Source organism: Hippopotamus amphibius, chromosome 2 (assembly GCF_030028045.1).
Source record: "Hippopotamus amphibius kiboko isolate mHipAmp2 chromosome 2, mHipAmp2.hap2, whole genome shotgun sequence".
NCBI lineage: Eukaryota > Metazoa > Chordata > Mammalia > Artiodactyla > Hippopotamidae > Hippopotamus > Hippopotamus amphibius.
This window is the reverse complement of record NC_080187.1, coordinates 99,770,218-99,791,324: the sequence shown is the minus strand read 5'-3', so window position 1 is coordinate 99,791,324 and position 21,107 is coordinate 99,770,218. Positions and strand designations below refer to the sequence as shown.

At 41.4% G+C, this 21,107-nt stretch overlaps 1 long non-coding RNA gene across 2 annotated transcripts in view; it reads right to left on the bottom strand.

Annotated features, from left to right (window-relative positions):
• Positions 1–21,107, bottom strand: part of LOC130846054 (uncharacterized) — a 78,713-nt gene that overhangs the window by 24,788 nt on the left and 32,818 nt on the right. For both annotated transcript variants that reach the window (XR_009051501.1, XR_009051502.1), the window contains exons 2-3: positions 6,981–7,075; positions 6,101–6,137 (exon numbers count right to left, since the gene is read on the bottom strand). This is a non-coding gene — a long non-coding RNA (uncharacterized LOC130846054). The remainder of the gene's footprint in view (positions 1–6,100; positions 6,138–6,980; positions 7,076–21,107) is intronic.

Here is a 21,107-nt window from a genome sequence, read left to right as displayed (position 1 = left end):
TCATGTATATTACATATGCAAGGGATCTGAAGATGAAGCTTAAAAATTAAGGCTCCAAATGTGGCAGATGCTGTCATAATTCATATTTTAAGATTTAAGTCTAGCTTTTCACATATCCAGTGTCACAACACTTCTGTCATTTCTATCAAGAAATATAAACTCTTTTATTATTTGACTGTTTTCCAGTATTTCAATGGACATAAATGTTACAGATATGGATACAGATACAGATTTCCAGGGACCACCCCACCTTTCATTTTAGTGTACCAAGTTCACTGTCCTGGCGAAATGAAGTAATCTTTCGAAACATGCTTTCAATAAGGGGTTCTAGGACTCTGTGGCCAAGAGTCTGCATTTAGTTGACATTCCATTTCTCCCTGATGACCACTAGTAACAGAGTCTCAGTATGTCTGGCCCATGTAGGGCTTTCATTTCACTCTTAATTAAAATAGTGACACCAAAAGCTTTTAATGATTCCCCAAATGCTAGTATAAGGCACAGGGTAAATGTGAGAGCTGGGGCCCGTCCTGGGGGAATAACTAAAGTTTGGAAGTAACATTTTCCGCACTGCTTCATCCCCTGCCTTCCTTTGGCCTCCCACAGGACTTCACTAGGCACTGGGCCACATCTAACCTTAACTCCTTGCTGAAGGAATCTCTTTGGAACATCAAACACCAGAAGAGTACATTTTCCCAATCAGAAAAAGAAAAGGATTTAAACTTTCAACTCCATCTCTCCAATTTCTGGCTTTTTCCTGGATCCAACTATCTTACTTCTTTACCCAGGTAAATATGGAGAAACTATGAAAGAAAGTATCCCCTCTCTGACAGCACCTTGAAAAGCTTACACATTATCAATCTTTAGTGGAGTCTGCATTTAATGAGCACTTATCACCGGCAAATGGCAATACTGAAGATTTCTTTTTCATCTAGACTGAATCCCTGTCCTTAGAGGTGTGCATGAATGTGGTCTACTAGAGAGATGGAAATGAATCTCTCGATAGACAAATAGATGTTGCTTTGAAAGGGAAGAGTTAAGGACTGTCCTACAATACAGAATCCTGGCCGCTTACCTCTCTCATTTCTGAGCCTTCACTTTGCCTGTTCTTCTCAAAGAAAATTAGAAACAGTTTTTGAAAAGTTGCCATTTGGATCAGCTCCTTTAATGTACTCCACAAGCTCTTTTGAGGATACTTAGAATGTGCAAGGTACTGTGCTATGCAGGAGAGAGGCACAAAAAGAAAAAAATCAAGCGCTCTTTCCTCCAAGAGCTCACTAGCTAGTGGGAGTCCTGGGTGTGTAAAGGAAGGGACTTTGAGCTGGCAGAAAATCTCAGCAAAGGCCCTGAGGTGGACCACATACAAGGTGGGAACTTTGTAGCATACTTGGAAATGATGAGTTGCTTGATTTGGCTGAAGATTAATCTCCATGGAAGAATAATGGGGCAAGAGATGAAAGGGGGGCTAGGAATAGGAATAAGGCTGACAAGAAAGCCTTGATCCAGATGATGGGAATTTGAATGCCAGGCTAAGGTTTGACATTGCACCCGAAGAAACAGGGGGCCACTGGAGGCTTTGGAGCAACAATGACCAATGTGATCAAATCTTTCTCTTTCCTATTAACTGCTGAGGTCTTCGATTGAAAAACTCAGAAATTATCCAGGATCGCTTTAACAGCGTCACCAACACCACCCAAATTTTGTGAGAACACGATGGTTTTAAAACTAACAGAATTACAACAGAAGAATAGATCTATCTATCTATATCTATCTATATCTATCTATATATACACACACACACATATATTGAATCACTTTGCTGTACACCTAAAACTAACACAATATTGTAAATTAACTCTACTTAAATTTTAAAAATGGTTTAAAAAAATCATTGCCGAGAAGGCAGAAATTACATTGAAAACCTGTATTTTCCACCTCTCGATGCTATGTTTTATAGTCATGGTTGGTCTTAGCACAATCACAGAATAGAAAAGTTTTGTCTTGGTGTGTGCCCTACCCAATCCATCTCCATCCCTCCTCCTGCCCCTGCATCCCCATGTATGCATCTTCCATCCCAAGCGCAACAGGAAGAAGGGAACCAGCTCTCCACCCTCACCTAGCCTAATGCTTTAATGGAGGTAAGAGACAGGGGTCTATATAAGAGACAGGTTAGAATAAGTGGAAGATTCCTTTTGGGTGTGATTCATGAGGGACAGATTTACATTTTCTTGCCCTTTCCTCTCCCACCAGTGCAAACTCCCATCTGATTGTTTATCCTTGAAATTCCTAGGGACCAAAGTTCTTCTGATGCTATGGTTGGACTTATAATCAAAAACAATGTAGAGAAAAACCTTGAGCAAGTTTGTATTAAAATGTAAATAACCAGTAGTGTAGAATAGTGTATCTGTCAGGTTCTCAGCAGGAAATAGATGGTGTGCTCAAATTAGGTTCCTTTCGTGATAATTTAATAAAAAGACATGTACAGAGTTGTAGGGGAGCCCCAAGGGTTAGTGCAGCGCTCTGGGATGACGAAAGCACAGCTGCTACCAGACCTAGACCCACGAAAGGAGGGTCGGGAGCGCTTTTGGGGACCCAAAATGAGAGAGTCATACAGAGAGGGCTGTCGTGAGGGGAGCTCAGACCTTTAGACAAGGGACATCACAGGCCCAGGGTGACTCTTCAGACAGAAGGTCAGGGGAATAAATACCCTGATCTCACTTTGTCCCCTCCCTTCAGTCTGTCTCCAGGGCTCCCCATTGGCTGATCTCAACCGGAGCTTTTGGAAGGCAGGGGAGTCCATTGATAAAGGTCTTATAAGTCAGCTTTCCCGTGCAGAGTACATTCGGATGGGTGAATGGCACATTGAGCATGAGGAGGGAGGGAGAAAGAGAAAGTAAAGGCAACAAGCTTGGGGTGGGGGTGGGAAATGCTGAAGAGGGAAAGACTGAAACTTACTGTTTCGGAGAACTGACCTTGTTCTTGCACGCACACACACACACATTCTCTCTCTCTCTCTCTCTTTTCAAAACGCAACAGTGTTGGGACTTCCCTGCTTCTTCTAAAGTCGAAGCAAGACATTTTCAGTCACCCCTCATTCCATGAGATGGACACATCCTTCTTCCTGTGAGGAAAACAAGTTCATTCAAATCCAGATACTAATGAGATCGTAAAGTGTGGACACAATTCACTGTGAGGTGCATAGACAGTCTTATTTTTATTAGCCAGTTGGGAGTACACATGAAGAACAACAGATAGAGCAAAATGTTTCTTCCCTCTTCCTGTGAGACTGCCTTTTGGTACATACACAGCCAGCCTCAGATGGAAACCTGGGAGTTCCTGGAGTCTCTCCAACACTCCTCTTCTCTCCTCTGCCCCTTAGTCCTTCCCCCAAGCAAGGACCTACTGCTCTAAGTCAAAGTTTTAGAGATCCTCATTCTTGATTCTGTCCTGGGGAGGTGTTTTGAAATTTTTGTTCTATACCTCTTTAGTTTTCCCCAGGAGTAAGATAAGATTCTTATGCCTGAAGTCTCTACCAGAGGAGACTTTCTCTTGCTAAAAATGAACATAAACTTGAGGCATTATTATTCTGAAAGAACCTCTTCCCTCCTGCACACCTCTCACTCCTCACCTATACTCACATCCCCATCTCTTCCCCAAAAGGAGTAAAAGAGGCAAAAGGAATCTGAAACCTTGTTTTGTCACACTAGCTTTAGGGGATTCTTTTTTCTGATTGTAGTGGGACAATGGATTCCTTGGTTGATGTGACTGGTTTCATAAAATATGTTCACTTTTCTTGTATATAACTAAATTATCTTCTCATTCCTAAACTTTTTTTGGTTATCTATAGCTGCATAGGACTATGCGAAAATATAGTGGCTTGAAACAATAATGTGTTAACTTCCACAAGTTTATGGGTTGTGCGGGCGTCTCTTGCTCAAGATGTCTCATGCAGGCATCTGAAGGCTCTACTGGGCTGGCCATCCAAGATAGCGCTCTCACATGGCTGGACATTGATGCTGGCTATTGCTTGAGAGATGGGCTGGGGACTTTGACTAGAACCCCTGTCTGTAGCCTCATGTGGCTTTCATTTCTCACAGCACGACAGCTAGTGTCTGAGAGGGAGTATCTCAGGGTGAGCCTTCCAAGAGACCCCAGCAGAGGCTGCCCACTTCTTATACCCTGGTGTCAGAAGTCCCAGCATGGCATTTCCACCTTCGACCTGTTGCAGAGATCACCCATGTTCAAGGGGTAAAGACTGGGACTGTGCCACCCACTTGATGTGAGGAGCATCGCGCATCTACCAAGAGGGAAGGCATTGATGATGGCCACTTTTGGAAACCAATACAAAATTCCATCTCTCCTTTTGTGCTTCCCTGATGAAACCATAATCATTCATTTGTGCCATCATTATTCAGCAGTGTGCTTAACAGAGCAGAAAGAGCACTGAACTCAGAGTGCGAAGGCGAAGCCAGCGGTCCCAACCAGGGGCGGAACCAAGCCAAAGCAGCAGCTGGGCTCTGAGGTACCTCTGCATCCTGGTCTAGCTCTGGCACTCTGGGGCATTTCCATGCCTTTTACTCCTACTCCAGAAGAGTGCAGAGTTAAAAAGAACTAATCTGCAGTGGTCTCGTCTCCAGTCTAGATTCTCATCTGGAGGGGGACTGAGCTGGCAAGTTTCCCTCAAGAATTCAGGAGTGAATGGGGTAGGGCCAAACAAAAATGACTCCTCTTCAACCGTGGAAGCTGAAAGGGAATTGGGTCTCTCGTCTTTCGACGGCAGATTGGTTCCCCTGCTCTCCAAAGGGCATCCTCTGGAGGGTACAAACAGATCAGTTTGTACTAATCCCAACCCTGTCACATATTACCTGTGTGATCTTGGACTAGTCATTTTCCAATTTTCTCATCGTAAAATGAGGAGAATAGGTATTTCAGAGGTTCTAGTGGCTCAAGATATATAAGGTGTATGAAAATATTGTATACAGTAAAGCCTTAGGTACAGGTACTTCTAACAGAGTTGCCTAAATCAAGTCCAGCTTCTTCTATGAAAGGCCAGATCATAAATACTTTCAGCTTAGTGAACCTCATGGTCTCTGGTGCAACTGTGCAACTCGCCAGTTGTAATGAGTGTGAAACCAGCCTTTGATGGACCTAGAGATGATCACACTAAGGGAAGTAAGTCAGACAGAGAAAGACAAATATCATATGATATCTCTTATGTGTGGAATCTAGAAAAATGATATAAAAGAACTTATTTACAAAACAGAAACAGACTCACAGACTTAGAAAACATACTTATGGTTACCAAAGGGGAAAGATTGGGGGGTGGGGGTGGGGATAAATTAGGAGGTTGAGATTAACAAATACATACTACTATATATATAATAAATAATCAGCAGGGACCTACTGTATAGCACAGGGAACTCTACTCAGTGTTCGGTAATAATCTATACGGGAAAAGAATCTGAAAAGGAATAGATATATGTATATGTATAAGTGAATCACTTTGCTGTACACTTGAACCTAACACAACATTGTGAATCAACTATACTCCAATGTAAAATTAAAATGTAAAACAAAAAAGAAGTCAAAAAAATGGTGACAAATGGATGTGGCCAGATTTGACCCTCAGGCTGTAGTTTGCCAACTTCTGGCCTTATTTATGATTTCACCTGGGAAAAGAATGGAGAGAAAAGTTGGACCAAATAAATTTTGAATAATATGTGTATACTTTAAGCTATGGTTCAGACCCTGGACAAGGTGAATTACAAATGTAAAGAAATGAGAAAATACTCCTTGATACTAGCCGTTGACACCTGCTGTCCTCCTAGAAAGAGAAGAATAAGAGAAAATACCCTAACAACTGCCTGGAAATAAAACGTGAGAATGTGGGCATTGGGGGTGAGGCGATCTGGTGTGTCTGGAAGAGGAGGAGTAACATTCCATTTTTTCCAGTTAGGAATTGACAGTGGATGTCTGCGTGAATCTCAGTGTAGCCTGACCCTGTGAATCCCCACATCCTCATGAAATGTTAAGAGTGAATGATTTGGGTTTTGCTTTTCTCTCTGTTGTTTTAGAAACCAATGAAGAGATGGGGGCCTCTTACCTGATTCATTCAGAGCAGACCCTCAGTATTGTCGGATCTTGGCGCGTAGAGGCAAAGAAAATGGTAAGAGTGTAAGTTCTAGAAACACCTAGAAATCACAAGGAGGGCTCTGGACTGTCACAAACCATGGAAACGGGGTGCAGAAGCATTTAACCAGATGTCCAGAGGGCAGGAGCCCCAGCTGGAGTCTCTGGCAAAAACAACGAGCATATCATGATGTAAATAACAGCGATTACAGCAGTCTTATAAAACATGCCAAATACTTTCTAATAAAATGGTAATTAAAGTTTGTTAAAGGTCACTAACCACCCCATTCCATTGATTAAGAAGAGTCTTTCTTTTAAAGAAGAGATGTAAGTTACTGGCAATTTTACAGGGCTTTAAAGGAGGATTTATCCAAATTTTCCCTTTCTGGAATGAAACTGTTTTCTTAGGTGATCAGTCCTTTTTGTGGAAAGCTTTCTCATAGATCATATTCTAGGTAATCAGATTTCCAAACAGCCCAGTGCCAATTTTGGATTTAAAAAAAAAATCAGAAGTTAGCAATTAACACTGGGTACTTGAAGAAAGAATGTTCATAGTAATAAAAGACTCCAGATAACCCTCCGTAGAATAGTGACCCGTAAACGTGTGTGTTCATGTCTCTGAGAGTAAGTGGTGCTAAAAGTGTCCTGGCCAGCTCTGTGCTCACATGTTCTGGCATATCCTTGGCACATTATATTTAATTTTTGGCTGTAAGATTGGAGTAAGCCACGGCTAATGGTGACTGAGGAAAGCATTTCAGAATGTCTTTATAAGAAAGGCACCGTGATAGAGGGGAAAGACTTCTTACTAGGATGTGGGTGATCGGAATTTAAGTGTGAATTCTTCTACTTCTTACCTCTGTATCCAGGGTTCCTACTAGATTTCGAAGGGCTTTAATCTCGTCGTATGCAAGATGGTAATCGTACCAATCCTTCATACATCACCCGGTTGCTGTGAGAATTAAATGAGAAAAGGTAGGTACATAAAGCTTTGGAAATTGATGTAAAAAATATAAGTTCTTTTAAACTGCTGTCTGGGATGATATTGTAACTAATTGTTAGGTATTTTAAATATATATTTTCAGGTTTCACTTAATAGGATTCAAGCATGAATCTGCTTAGAATGTGTATATTTCAGTATATCACTAGTATATATTAAGCATAATATTGTCTTTGCCTCCAGCTCCTTCTCCCAAAATCACCAAAGTCTGCAAACTGATAACAAATGGAATGGAAGCAAATGGCAAGCTATGCATTGTGCGGTCGACACTACTGGTTGCCTCCCCAAGAGCCATCCACCCTTTCTCCTTTCCCTGTTAACAGAGCCCAAGTTTTATTCATATATCTGTATACAGATGCACATCTTTAGCCCCCATTTCAGTTTTCAAAGCCAATCACAGTAACCCCATTCCTTTTGCCAGTGACTGACTAAGGGATGGGCCTGTAGCTCAGTTAGGATTTTTGGGTGCATAATAACCATCATAGCAAACGCTTCCTGAGCACTTATTGTATGCCAGGTACTTTTCCAAATGCTTTATATACATTAATGCTAATTCCAGCAAAACCCTATGAGGTAGGATGTGTGAGTATCTAACTTCTATAGCTCAGAAAACTGAGAGCTAGAGAGGCTAAAAGTACTTGCCTAAGCAAGTATGAAATTAGAACTAGAATACAAACCCAGGCCATGTAGCTCATTGTCCATGTTCTTTGCTATTATGTGATACTGAGGTGGAAGTCTCCTGAGGGCTTTTGGAAAAAGTATCCTCAATAACAACAAAAAAATATTAAACAGGGTATATCCTGTTTCCTTCTGCTAGATGTCTAATGATTGCATGTGATGCCCAGAGTACTGGCAGCCATCTTGTGACAATGAGGAGAGCTGAGCTGATACACTAAGGATAGAGGAGTAAAAAGATGGGAAAATCCTGGGTTTTGATATTGTGTTGAAACACTGATTTTACAAACTCTGAAACTTGCCTACTTGAGCACTTCCTATTAGATGAAATAATATATTTTCATCTTTGTTGAAACAATTTTGAGTCAGAGTTGTCTGTTACCTGCAGCTAAACACGGACATGCTGTTAGAACTAAGTATTAATTAATGCATGAATTAACATAGACATGCTGTTAGATATGGTATGTCCAACCAAAGTGATTGACTTCCCTTTGAAGTAGCAGTTTACTATCACTAGAAATATGTTAAGGATGCTGAAAGGGAATTACAACTTTGAGAGAGTAGGTTAGACAAATTGATCCAAGATATCTTCCAATTCTAGGTCACTGATTACACTGAAATTCTGCTTTTCCCTATCAATTAGGATCAGTAAGATGGAAAGTTGAACAACTTTCTGGAAAAAATGTAAACATTTAGAAGATAAAAGAAGAGAAATTAGGGAAAAGATAAATTAGTAGAAATGTAGGCAGATCCTATGGTTCGTCAAGGAAATAAAATCAAAAATAACTTGGAGATTCAGTATAAGCCAAACTTAATTTGGGGACTTGATTCCTCAGTTCCATCCTTAAAAATCAAGCAAACAAAATTCCTAGCTCTACATTAGCTACCTATACACTTCTCTCTTCCCTTTGCCTCTGGCTTCTAGAAGAAGAACACAAGGCCTCTTTCCTGATTTCTCTCAAAATCCTTGTTACCTGGCTTCTACTCCCCAACTGAACTGGAACTCCTCAAGCAGTGGAGTAATAATTTCACTAATAATTTCTTAACTTGCAGATCCTAAGCATGTTTTCAGTCCCTGACTCATCCAATTTCTTTGTGGCATTTGGCCTCAACTTTCACTTCTTGTTCCACCTTTCATCATCTCTCTCTGAATAACCTCACTGTCTCACATTTACACATGCCTAGTTCTATTTCAGCAACCCAGAGCTTTCTCCTAACCTGGAGACTTCCTATTTACAACTCTCTCCTGGACAGCTTCTGTATAGTCCCGGAAAACAGGAGTCATCTTGGTTCCTCTGTCTCACTCTGTCTCCACATTTCTTACATCTGTTGTCAATTCAAACACCAAAACATGTTCTTCATTTGTCCCTGATCCATTTCCATCACCCAACTCCAGATCTTCATCTCTCATGTAGGCTCCCAAATGGCCTGCCCTCAAATTCCGTGCTGACCACCAGTGTAATAAATCTGAAGCACAGGTCTGATGATACTTTTTCACTTTGAATGATGCCTCATTGGTTTGATTGGTTATTGCCTTCAGAATAACACCCATTTTTCTTAAGGTATTGCTGCAACTGGCCCCGCCCTAATTGCCAGCCTCAGCTCCAGCTATTCCCTCCATGTACCCTGTGGCTTACTTATGTGAAGTGCCCTGCTTTTCCATCTCTGTGCTGTGCACTCATGCTGTTTCTTTGGGTGAATTGTTTCCCTCTACCACTCCTTGGCCTGGCAAACTTATCATATCTCAAGGTATAGCTCAGATTCTACCTCTTCCCTTTATCTTACCCACCACCAGGCAGACTTTTAGCTCTCTGTGTGTTTCTAAAAACATACCAACAGCCAGGCATGCATGGGAAAAGCAGGAGCTACCTGAATAATGCAATCTCATCACCCCAAGTTCCATAGAAGTGCCCAGGCCTGAGGACTTAACTGCAGCTTAGCTAATGTGTCCTTTTCTGGACATCTTTTGAGTTGAGACCAGAGCGAGCTGGCACTAAATTTCCCTGCCATTCAGGTAGGGGGAAAATTATTATTCTACAAAGAAACAAACTCATCCCAGCCTAATACTGCTGTAAAGGGCAGAATCAATGGAGCAACTACTACAAGACTTTTTAATAAGAAAAAGTTGTGACCCGATAATTTTATACCTAAACAGATTTTTTTAGTGTGTATAAAAATCTCAGAAATCTGAAGGCTAAAATTAAAATGCCACCCATATGTTTGTCCTGAAAAATTCAAGAGAAGAAGCAAAAGTAGAAGAACTCAAGACTGGAAAAGTTGAGTCATCAAGGACCTATGGTAATCCAGAATTATTGTTTTTTTAATCCAAATTGAATACAAATATCAAACTAACTTGATTGAGAAGATAAAATAATGACTTATTAACAGTGATCTGGATATGAAAGCTCAGAAGACAAAAGTATTCACATTAATATTACGATTAAGCATTTTATGAAGTTCTGGCCAATGCAGTTAGGTAAGAAAAATAAATGAGGTACGAATGAGAAAATTATTATGGCAACTTAAGATGTTATTATTTATGTGAAAAACTTAAAAGAATCATTCGAAACTAATAAAGCTTAGTAAGCTCATTATATATGAAATAAATGTACACATTTAAGGATACAAACTCCAGGAGTTTTTCCTATGTATCAGAAATCACTGATTCCCTGTAATAGGAAAATAAATTGTAGTAGTTATAATGCTTGGAGGTACAAGTTGAAGAAAAGATAGCTCCTAACTAGAGGGTATTTTTCCCAAAAACAAAGGTAATACTAGGCATGCAAAAGGAAGACTCATCAAAAAAGCATTAATAACAGTAAGCAAAAAATATATATAATAGGTAAGAAAAAATCTGCCCCGAAAAGAAACTATTTCCAGAAAACTGTAAACTTCTACTGAAGAACATAATGTCTACAATAAATGGAGAAACATAACAATGGAAAGACTTAACATTAGAAAAATGCCCATACCTCCTCAAATAACCCTTAAACTTAATGAAAGTCAATCATTCTCAGTACATTTTTTCTTGAGACTTAATGATGATCTAAGGCTCACATCAAATCAAAACAAGAGTAAAAAAATTTGAGAGATCAGAATAATGAGAGGTGGCTTTGCATTAAGATATCAAAATGTGTTACAAATCTACAGTGATCAAAATAATATGGCACTGGGCTTCCCTGGTGGCACAGTGGTTAAGCATCCCCCTGCCAATGCAGGGGACACGGATTCGATCCCTGGTCCGGTAAGATCCCACATGCTGTGGAGAAACTAAGCCCATGCACCACAACTGAGCCCGTATTGAAGCCCATGCACATAGAGGCCATGCTCCAGAACAAGAGAAACTACCGCAGTGAGAAGCCCATGTACCACAAAGAAGACCCAACACAGCAAAAAATATATATATATAATAAAAATATTAAAAAATATATATATGGCACTGATGTTATCTTCCAACTCTGATTTTCTTTCCTCTCCTTCTTTGCCTCCATGACCTTGACCTGCTCAAAAGCATCCTTTTCTATGAAATTTTCTTGGACCACCAAATCTGGAAGTCACTTCCTGTAACATGTCTGCCCTTCTTTTTAGTCATTGATATCAGATTCTTGACTACCTAGCAAAATTTGTACATGCTTTTTCTCCCACAAAGTTTAAGTTCCTATGTTTTTATCCTCTTTATTCTAATATGTTTATACCTACAAGATGCAAACAGTAGTTTTCATTATCATCAATGGCAGAGGGAAATGTGAGATTTAATAACACAATGATGCCAAAACTTCAGGGTTAGATCTGGGGACCACTAGTAGCAGCAGCACCTAAGAATTTAGAACCACAGAACATCAGGCCCCATCCCAGATATATGGAATCTGAAGCTGCATTTTAACATGATCCTAAGGTGATTTATGTGCACGTTAAATTTTGAGAAGCACTGCCCTAAAGAATTTCACAGAATAAAAATATTTCATAACTCTCCTAAAGCAATCAAACATAGTTGGATATCTTCCTGTGCTACAGCAAATAGAATTATTCAAATCTTACATTTCCTTGATAGGCAAAAATTTAATGATACAAAAAGTGCATGAAGAAATGTGGGTTCGGGGAATGGGATAAAACTAACGATAAAGACAGACTCAGGGGACATGTACCTGGTCATTGTGAAGACAGCAGTTCAAAATTTGGAAATGATTTGGTACCTGACTATTTCTCCTACAGGGCTTTCTAATTTCTCTTTCTGACTCTGATCTCCCTACTAAGATATTTCTTTATTATCACCTGCCTCATCTACGTTTTAACCTGGGCTACCTTAATCTCACCTCCAACTAATTATCTTCTTAACAAAACCAATTCTCCCTTTTAAAGTGCCCCCCCCACTCTTATCAACCTAAGCCACAGCCCCCAGATCATCCACTAGAAGGTATGTCCCCTGGCAGCACAAAGCGTAGCTGTCTAGTTCATTTGTTCTATCTCCAGAGAACAGACTAGACCCAGGTATACAGCAAACTCGCTACGATTGAGCAGTCAACAAATGAATCTGAGCAAAACAAGTTGGACAACTTTTATTATTCCGGGTCCTTCCACCTGGAATAATATCTGGAATGATTTACAATCAGTCACTGCATTGCCTTAGAGCACTGCTTTTCTTACCTTGTAAGTTCCTTTTTGTCTATTTTCACTGTATCACTACCATCACCATCACCACAGCCTGGACCATCCAAGAAACTCTCCCTGCCTCCTTCCTCTGGTTCTCTAATCTATCTCCAAGTGACTTTTTTTTTTTTACAGTCTACTCGAAGCATTAAATCCAAACCCTTTACCTTGGCATTGAATTTTTTAAGAGTCCAAACCCAAGCTTCTGGTCTTGTTGTGTGACTTCCCAAAGGAAACCTTTTTTAGCCAAGATGATCTACTCATGCTTCTTTACTATGCATTCCCTGCTAAGATCTATTTTCCCAAAATAAAGAGTCTTTCACTATCATATCTACCTATCAAAGCCTACCCATTCCTCAAGACATGGCTCCTCTCACTATCTCAGTGAAACCTGGTACCTGATCACTCTAATCTGACAGGATTCATCATTGATTCATTCTGGGGGTATCAGTGATCTCACTTCTGAACTATCATGGTGGGTGTTATCTATAACGCCCATCACTTACTACATGTGTTCCTTCAAACGTATATCCTTCTGCATATGTGTCACACATATGGGTAGATAAAGAGGTCACGTTAGGGTGGCCTGAAGTTAAAGCCTGCCTTTACCACATAGTAACATTAGGGGATGTTCTTCCCCTCTCTGGGTCCCAGTGTCTTTATCTGTAAGAGTACCTACTTTACAGGATTGCGATATTAAAATAAATCGCATACTTTAAAATTCTCTTAGCAAGGAGTCTGGAACGTAAAAAGGGCTCAACAATACTGGCACCTCTTTCCCAGAATCCCTTCCTTACAGTTGGTACTGACTTATATTCGTATGTATTTCAGTACATCAAAGTATTTATTTATGCATTGGTGAATTGATAAAGGTTGGTCTTTATCAATTTAGGAATTGATAAAGGATATCAATACAGACTTTCCACTGGAGGATTTTAGGAGCGAAATTTTTTACTCCTTTTGGACCAGAGAGTAGATACTCTTCTGTGAAAGAAAGGTATTGGGAGAATATGTGAAAGAGAATGTGATTAGAGTCCTATCTTAGATGACTTACTCTGTCTTTGATAACATATCCTGTAAGGGGTTTGGTTTTGTCATTACAACTGTACTGAGAAATGGAGTATGTTGTAAAGAGACTTCCTTGTGTAGCCATGCGCAGGTGCTCAACCTCTCTAAGCCTCTCTCCGCATTTAACACTGAGATTAGACCTGATGACCCCTAGTGTCCTTTGGATGCTATGAGGGTGTAGTTGCTTTGCTGTGGAATACTGAGAGTGCATTATCTCCTTTATCTTTCATCTGTGTAGCAACACTAAGAAACATCCTTCATTTAAGTAACAAATCATTACAAGATTTATTTCAGTTTATAGAACAGTTCTACCAATGGTACGATATTAGGTTGTAATTCAGTTATTATTAAACCCCTAAATTCCCATAGCCATTCTGAAAAAGTATGATGTCTTATATTTTTCCAGAAAGTGATTACGATGCTTAGTCTGACTTTACTTTGGGAAAAAGGCAAATTATTATGTACAGATTGAGCCACTTACTCAAAATTAACTATAAGCTTGGAGGCCGAAATAAAGACAGCCCAGGGATTTCCTAATTTCTATTTTTAATTTTACTAAACACTACCCCTGCCCTTTGAGTCTGGAATTAGAATTGTTTTAATATGACAGTTGTCAAGTATGGCAGGGTTCAAGTAGAATGCTATCACTTCTTATTCAGCAATACAAAAAATATTTGCTATTGGGTTTTATGCATGCCCTGACATGACAAGTGATGCTGTGCTTAAAGCTCACACACACACACACACACGCACATTTCCAGCAAATCAACATCCATGCTCTAGGTGACATGAGATGTGAGGGCATGTCTACACTTGCCTTTGTGTAGATCTGTTGGTATGTGGGGGAGGGGAGTAATCCATTGATATTTATTACCCATCAACCTTGTTTCCTTGTTCTCTTTAAGATCCATGGAAGGCCGGCTTAAGGCTACGGTGTGCCCGTAGGTTCCCATTCGGGGTGGGAGCTGCAGACAGCCTCCTATCCCAGCCTGAGACCCCAGGCTCCAGTAGGGAACTGCTGAACAAGCCGCATGGGATGTGTGGGCCTACAGAGGGTCTGTAGCCCCCTGTTCACTAGCACTGGATTCAGGAGCTGGGCATCCCATTCACCCAGAAACCTTGGCTACTGTCTTCTCAGTAGAGGCTGCATCTTCCTTTCCTATCTCACCTGTCTCTTTATGGAAGCATTCAGGTATGACTTCGCACAGGAGCTCAGGGGACATATGCTCTGCTTACACGGGACTGCTTGGGCCCACATCCCCTGCATCACATGCACTGGTGGCCCCCTTCGTATTGCACAAGGTGACAGGGTCCATGTGACGCAGGAACACTGAGGGGCACCTGTGCCACAGAGCCACGGGGCATGTAAGATGCCCCTGTGAAAGGCTAGGGGTCTGACCTGCAATTGCCATCCCCCAAAACAGAGGCTCTCAGCAACCTGCTTGGAGCTGGCCACACGGGGCTCTAGGTGTTATCAATGGCTGTTATCACCGGGCAAGCCTCCCCTGGCAGCAGCCAACCTCAGAACAGCACGCTGGCTGGTACTCCCGGGGGATGAGGCGTGCCATCAGCTGGGTTTTCCATGGCAACAAAGGCCCCAAACTGCCATCAGAAGCTTCTCTCAGGTATCCCTTCTCTGCAGAGGTACGAGGTTTCCATTTATAGATAAGTTGTTTCACCTAAAAGTCAAGGCTGGTACCGCCCAAGTGGGTTCTGCCGCAAAGAATTTGAGGGTGCTCTTCTCCTTCATCTGCAGGACACAGGGCTCTGGACATTGGGAACGTTTTCCTTTAAGTTTAGTCAGGAACCCAGGACCTTGCTGTATGAGCACTGCTGGGCAGTGTGGAAAGGCTTCTGTTTGTTTTCACTCACTTTACTTGGACCACGCTCCCAACAGGCTTGAATGAAACCTGAGGTCAGGGACCAGACAAATCCATTAGGCTTGGACCATGTGCCCTCAACCTCAATGACAGAAGCTGCTTACAGAGGCTAGAAGCAACCCCACATTCATAAGACCCTTGCCTGTCAGGGTATAGATGTATCTTAGAACCAATGAGAATAATTTTTGAATGGATAAAAATACTTTCTCTCTCCCTAGAGATTCCTGGATCAGAATGCCGGGGGGGGGGGGGGGGGGGGCGGGGGGAGGTGGGGGGGGCGGGGGGGAGGGGACCAGTGCAGTCCTTTTTCATTTCCCTCTGCAATGAAAGGTCAGGTCATCAGTTTGCTTAAGGAAACAGTGACTTGGCCAATTTCTCTCTGCTATCCTGTGCTGGGCACAGGGGCAAATGATGAAAGAGGGATGGGGCAGACTTCAGCACCATCACAGATGGTGGCCCACCACTGGTCAGCCTTCTCTCTCCCTCATCGCCCCCTTCCTTCTGCCAAAGTTAGCAGGCTGGATGAGTAGGACCCAAAGTTGTTCGTGACCCTTCCTTGGGCTGGACACTGTCATGTGGCCCAATAAACTAAGAGGCTAGGAAATCCAGCTGGGCCTGGTTGTACTTTGCCCGCGTCTGTTACAGCATATGGTACATTCACTTGAAGTGACTGACAGAGCTATTTAATGTTACAGTTTGTTTGTCTGATGCCCCCACCCAAATACCACACAGTGTCATGTGCTAATGCACCAAGGCATTGGCCAACAGTCTCAGCTTGCTTACAATTCGTGAATTTCGTAAGAGGAACACTTTCAAATTGGATTTGAATGCCACAGTTCCCAGGATGGCAGAACTGGATGGAAACATCTGGAGACATTCATACCCCTTAATAAACTCCATCATTTTATCCAGGAAGAAGTGGAGGCAGAAAGATGAAGTTACCCCCCTCCCCCCAAGGACTCACACAGCCACTTAGAACAAGGACTAGGGCTAGAACCCTCGGTCCCTGCCTTCCAAGCCAGGGCTCTTCCGGCTCAGGCTGTTGCCACATGTTCAGTTTAACTTCATCTTCAAAATCTGGCCCCTCGGAACCTTTCCTGGAATTGGACTTCTGAGCCTAGAAAGATTTAACGCACACTTTGGAGAAGGGAGAGCCACAAGCCCTCTCAGTGGTCTTGATCCAGTTCACCAATATTTACACCATAGAGTAATCTGCATAAGCTTCATAAATAATGTAAATTCCTCTACAGTGAGTTAACCGTGAGCTACGTGGCCTCTGGAAAAATCCATGTTATGCCATCGCCCTGGCAGAGTTCACAATGCCACGGAGGCCCGAAGGTAACCGCCGACTGCAGTCACCTCTATTGACCATTTTAAGTGTGACTATTTTTAAAATACCGTTCGCTTCATTAAGCTGCGCTCCGAAAATGAGAAATTTGCTTTAACTGCATTGTTTTGAATTGCTGAGGGAAGAATCTATCCACCACAAGGTGCCCTGCTGCTGAACTCAGCCAAAAAGCTGTTAATAACTCCAGCAGATGTTTCAGCTTTTTAGGCCAATAGACTCCCTCCCTCCCTGCCCTCCCCTTTGCAGAATCCGATGCCAATATGACTGAACTCCGGTTTTTGCAGTTGCCTCCACCGCGGCTGCCGCTGCTGGGGCCAGTGGTCCTACTGCTGCTGAGGAATGACTCTTTCAACAACCAGTGGCAACACAACCTCAGCCCTTTGAGGTCAGAACATTATTGCTTTTACCATCAGAAGTCTAAATCTTCAGCGGGGAAAGGAAGGTAAGGGCACAGAATCAGTATTTCGGGTTTGTTGTCTGCCTTCATGGCCAGTCCTCGTGTTTTGCCTGTTGTGGTTTCTCCCAGCACTAAAAGTCCATTTCTCAGACTAATCAGAGTGTTGGGCTTGCTAGGTGGAGGGTCAGTCATACACTAGTGTCCCTCCTGGTCCTGGAGAGAGGATGTTGGGTTAGCAGCTTTATGAAGGGGACCTCGGCGTGAAGCTCAGTTTTTGTGGGGTTGTTTGGCTGATACGTGAGGCTCAGGATGCCCTGACCCTAGCAGTTCTGCAATATTAGAAGTGTGTATTATAAATATAACTGCATCCCTGTGAGATAGGTAGAATATGAGGGCATCCAGGGCCACTGCAGGCCCAGATGGGGATTTGTCAACGTCTCTAGACAGAGATAAACCTGACATCTTAACCTGAAATTAAATATATGTTCCAAGGCTTTCCAAATGCGAAGAAAGTAGAAAAAAAGAGGAGAGGGGAGATCATACTCCCTCCCTACACACTCCCACCCCCGCCTCTTCCTCCCTTATTTGAGAGAGAGCACTTTAAGGCACCCCAGTGGCAGCAGGGTGACCAAGAAAACACAGGTGCACTGCATTTATGGAATATCACGTTGGCCGGGAACACATCTGAACTGCATCTCTATACATATTATCACGCAGAAAACTGCCATTTCAAAGGGGGAAAGAATTGAGAGGCAGAATTAAGTTCATAAATATTTTGATGCAACACAAAGGCAGAATATCCAAGGCTCTGTGGACCTCTGTTGTCAACTTCAACATTTGCCAACCATAGTAATTCAACCCCCAAATCTCTGCTCTATGCCATACTGGCTATAAAAGGTAAGAACATTTCCCCTGGTGCCACTGCCACCATACTGTTTACATCCTCTCAGCACTGTGTGTTTCTCTTTCTCAGGAAAAGCTCAGGTATATGATGCAAGTCTTTAAAAAAAAAAATGAAACTGGATAAAGTAATAGATTCCATTGTGACTTGGTCCACATCCTCTTCAGTACTCGAGCAGAGTGCTCATTAATGCTAATGGAATTTGCACGTATGTATTGAAGGGAAAATACAGTTGCCCACGCCTTTGTAGTCTTCATTATCAGACCAAGCACAACACTGTATAATTGGGAGTCCAATGGCATCTATATCTTTTAATTCTGAAATATAAGTAACTCAGATTAAAAATTATTCATTCTGAAATGTGGTATTCCCACCAGCAAATGGGATGGGCATTTCTGCTTAGATAACTGTGATTCCAAGAAGCCAATACCAGATGATAACTCTTTAGTAAAATAAATAACCAATGTTGTTATAATAAAATAAGCTAAAAGAAAAACAGAAAAACTCCCTACTGAATTGGTAGAGAATATATTCTCATTATTTTAAAAAATTCCATATTAATCTAACCATATGCATCTCCAGAGGAGTGAAAACACAAGATGAGAAAAAGAGAGTTGAAAATAATCGCTGTTGAGTTGAGATTCCAGATCTTCCAGCAGTGACTATATTGCTAATAGGCATTACTTAACTATATGGAGATGCCTGAGATCCATTTAAATCCAGACCCTATATTTCATTAGGCCTTGAACTTTACCTGGAATCTTCCACTGCAAGAGATGATTTCCAAGCTATTTTGTTCTTGATTATTTCCAGTCCAAGTAAAATGGACAATAAGGGGAAAAAAAAAAAGATGCTTCTATACTATTTCCATGAGTTGGATGTTCACGACCAAAATAACTTCACCATCTGATGTATTTCACAGTTTTAAGTTAAAACAGACCTCGTATAATATGCTTGTACATCTGGCTCAGGTGCTTCATTTGCCATATGTTTGTGAAATAATCCAAGGAGATGTTACAATTACACGTTCCCCGTGGGACCTGAATAAAATGTGCCCACAAAGAGTTACCTAATTATTCATTCTTGCCAACAACATCCTCGCCTAATAATAAGGGGGTGCTTAAAATGAGACAATAGAGCTTTCAATCTTGAGAGATGTCAGTGCCACTTGTTTCAAAAACAGAAAGTCGTTTGCATTTTTTTAAATAAGAAAAAGCTCCTTGGCCTTTAATGCAAATAAAGTACTCTGCAGGTGGTATATTTGGTATTCTTATGGGAGCAAATGCTGCAGTGCTGATCAAGGCCAGTGCTCCCTGAAAGTCATTGGCTGAGAGCCCATGTAGCCACAATGGAAATTAGTGACCCAAAGGTTGATGGTTCCTAAGAAATGGCTGCTCGGGTAATACTATATGTTTACGGAGAACTTTATCATTGGCAAATTGTTTTCATGGATGTTACCACATTTAATTCTTACAACACCTTGTAGAGCAGATAAAAAGGCCTACCTTGTTTGGTCTTGCCAGTTGTAGTACCAATTCTTCATGGCACTAATTAGCCAGAAAGGTGAGCATCTTTTTATTTTTATTTATTTTTGTTTTTTAAAATTCTTTTATTTATTTATTTATTTGTTTTTATTGGCCATGTTGGGTCTTCATTGCTGCACACGGGCTTTGTCTAGTTGTGGCAAACGGGGCCTTTTCTTCATTGCGGCGCGCGGGCTTCTTATTGTGGTGGTTTCTCTTGTGGCAGAGCACAGACTCTAGGCACACAGGCTTCAGTAGTTGCAGAGTGTGGGCTCATTCGTTGTGGGTCACGGGCTCCAGAGCACAGGCTCTGTAGCTGTGGCACCCGGGCTTAGTTGCCCCACAGCATGTGGGATCTTCCTAGACCAGGGATCGAACCCGTGTCCTCTGCGTTGGCAGGCAGATTCTTAACCACTGTGCTACCAGGGAAGCCCCGAGCATCTTTTTAAAACTTAAAAATATTTTTAGCCTCGACCAATGAGCGCTAGTTGCCATAATGCACAATTCTCACTTCAAGCCATTGACGATCTACTGTCTTTCCTCTTCTCCTGCTACTTACATCCTTTTCTCCCATGACTCTCTCTCTCTCTTTTTTATGATTCTCTTTTGATTCAAAGTGAATAATTTTATTTTCTTTCCAGGGTTAAAAAAAAAAAGAGGAAAATAGTTTAATGATTAAAATACAGGCTGACCATGAAAATATAAATTTTAATGTAGGCCAGGACAAAGGTCAAATAAATAAATCATGCTCTAGGCCTAGCTTAATCCACCATTAAATCAATTTAAAAGAATGTGGCAAAGATGAAGATATCGGCCAATAATCCTCTGGTAGGGTGTTAATTGTATATTAACTAAAGTAACAAATTATGAGAATTGTGTTTCCACAGGATTAGGCTAAACGACCCTACATAGCCAGATTAGGTTAGAAATTATTTTTTGCTGGAATATAAACCTCAGAGTCAAATAGGAGACAAAGGATGAGAGATGGGGAGGAGACTGGCCTCAGGTTTCCCAGTGTGTAAATGGGTGTCAGTGCCCAGATGTCTGCCTTCAATGTGCTGCTTCAGAACAACAGTTTGTTTGTTGAAGTATAGCTGACTTACAATGTTATATTAGTTTCAGGTATATGACATGATGCTTTGATATTTTTATAGATTATTCTCCATTTAAGGTTATTATAAAATATTGGCTATATTGCCTGTACTGTACATTACATCCTTGCATCTTATTTATTCTATACCTAGTAGTCTGTACCTCTTAATCCCCTACTCCTATCTTGTCCTTCCCCCCACCCCTCTCCCTGCTGGTTACTTGTTTGTTCTCTGTAACCATGAGTCTGTTTCTGCTTTATTATAGTCAAGGTATGGAAGCAGCCTAAATGTCCATTAACAGATGAATGGATAAAGAAGATATGGTAAACATATGCAATGGAACATTACTCAGTCAGAAAAAAGAGTAAAATCTGTCAGTTGCTCAACATGGATGGACCTGGAGGGTATGCTTATGATTTGTTCACTTATTCTTAGTGAAATAAGCCATACAGAG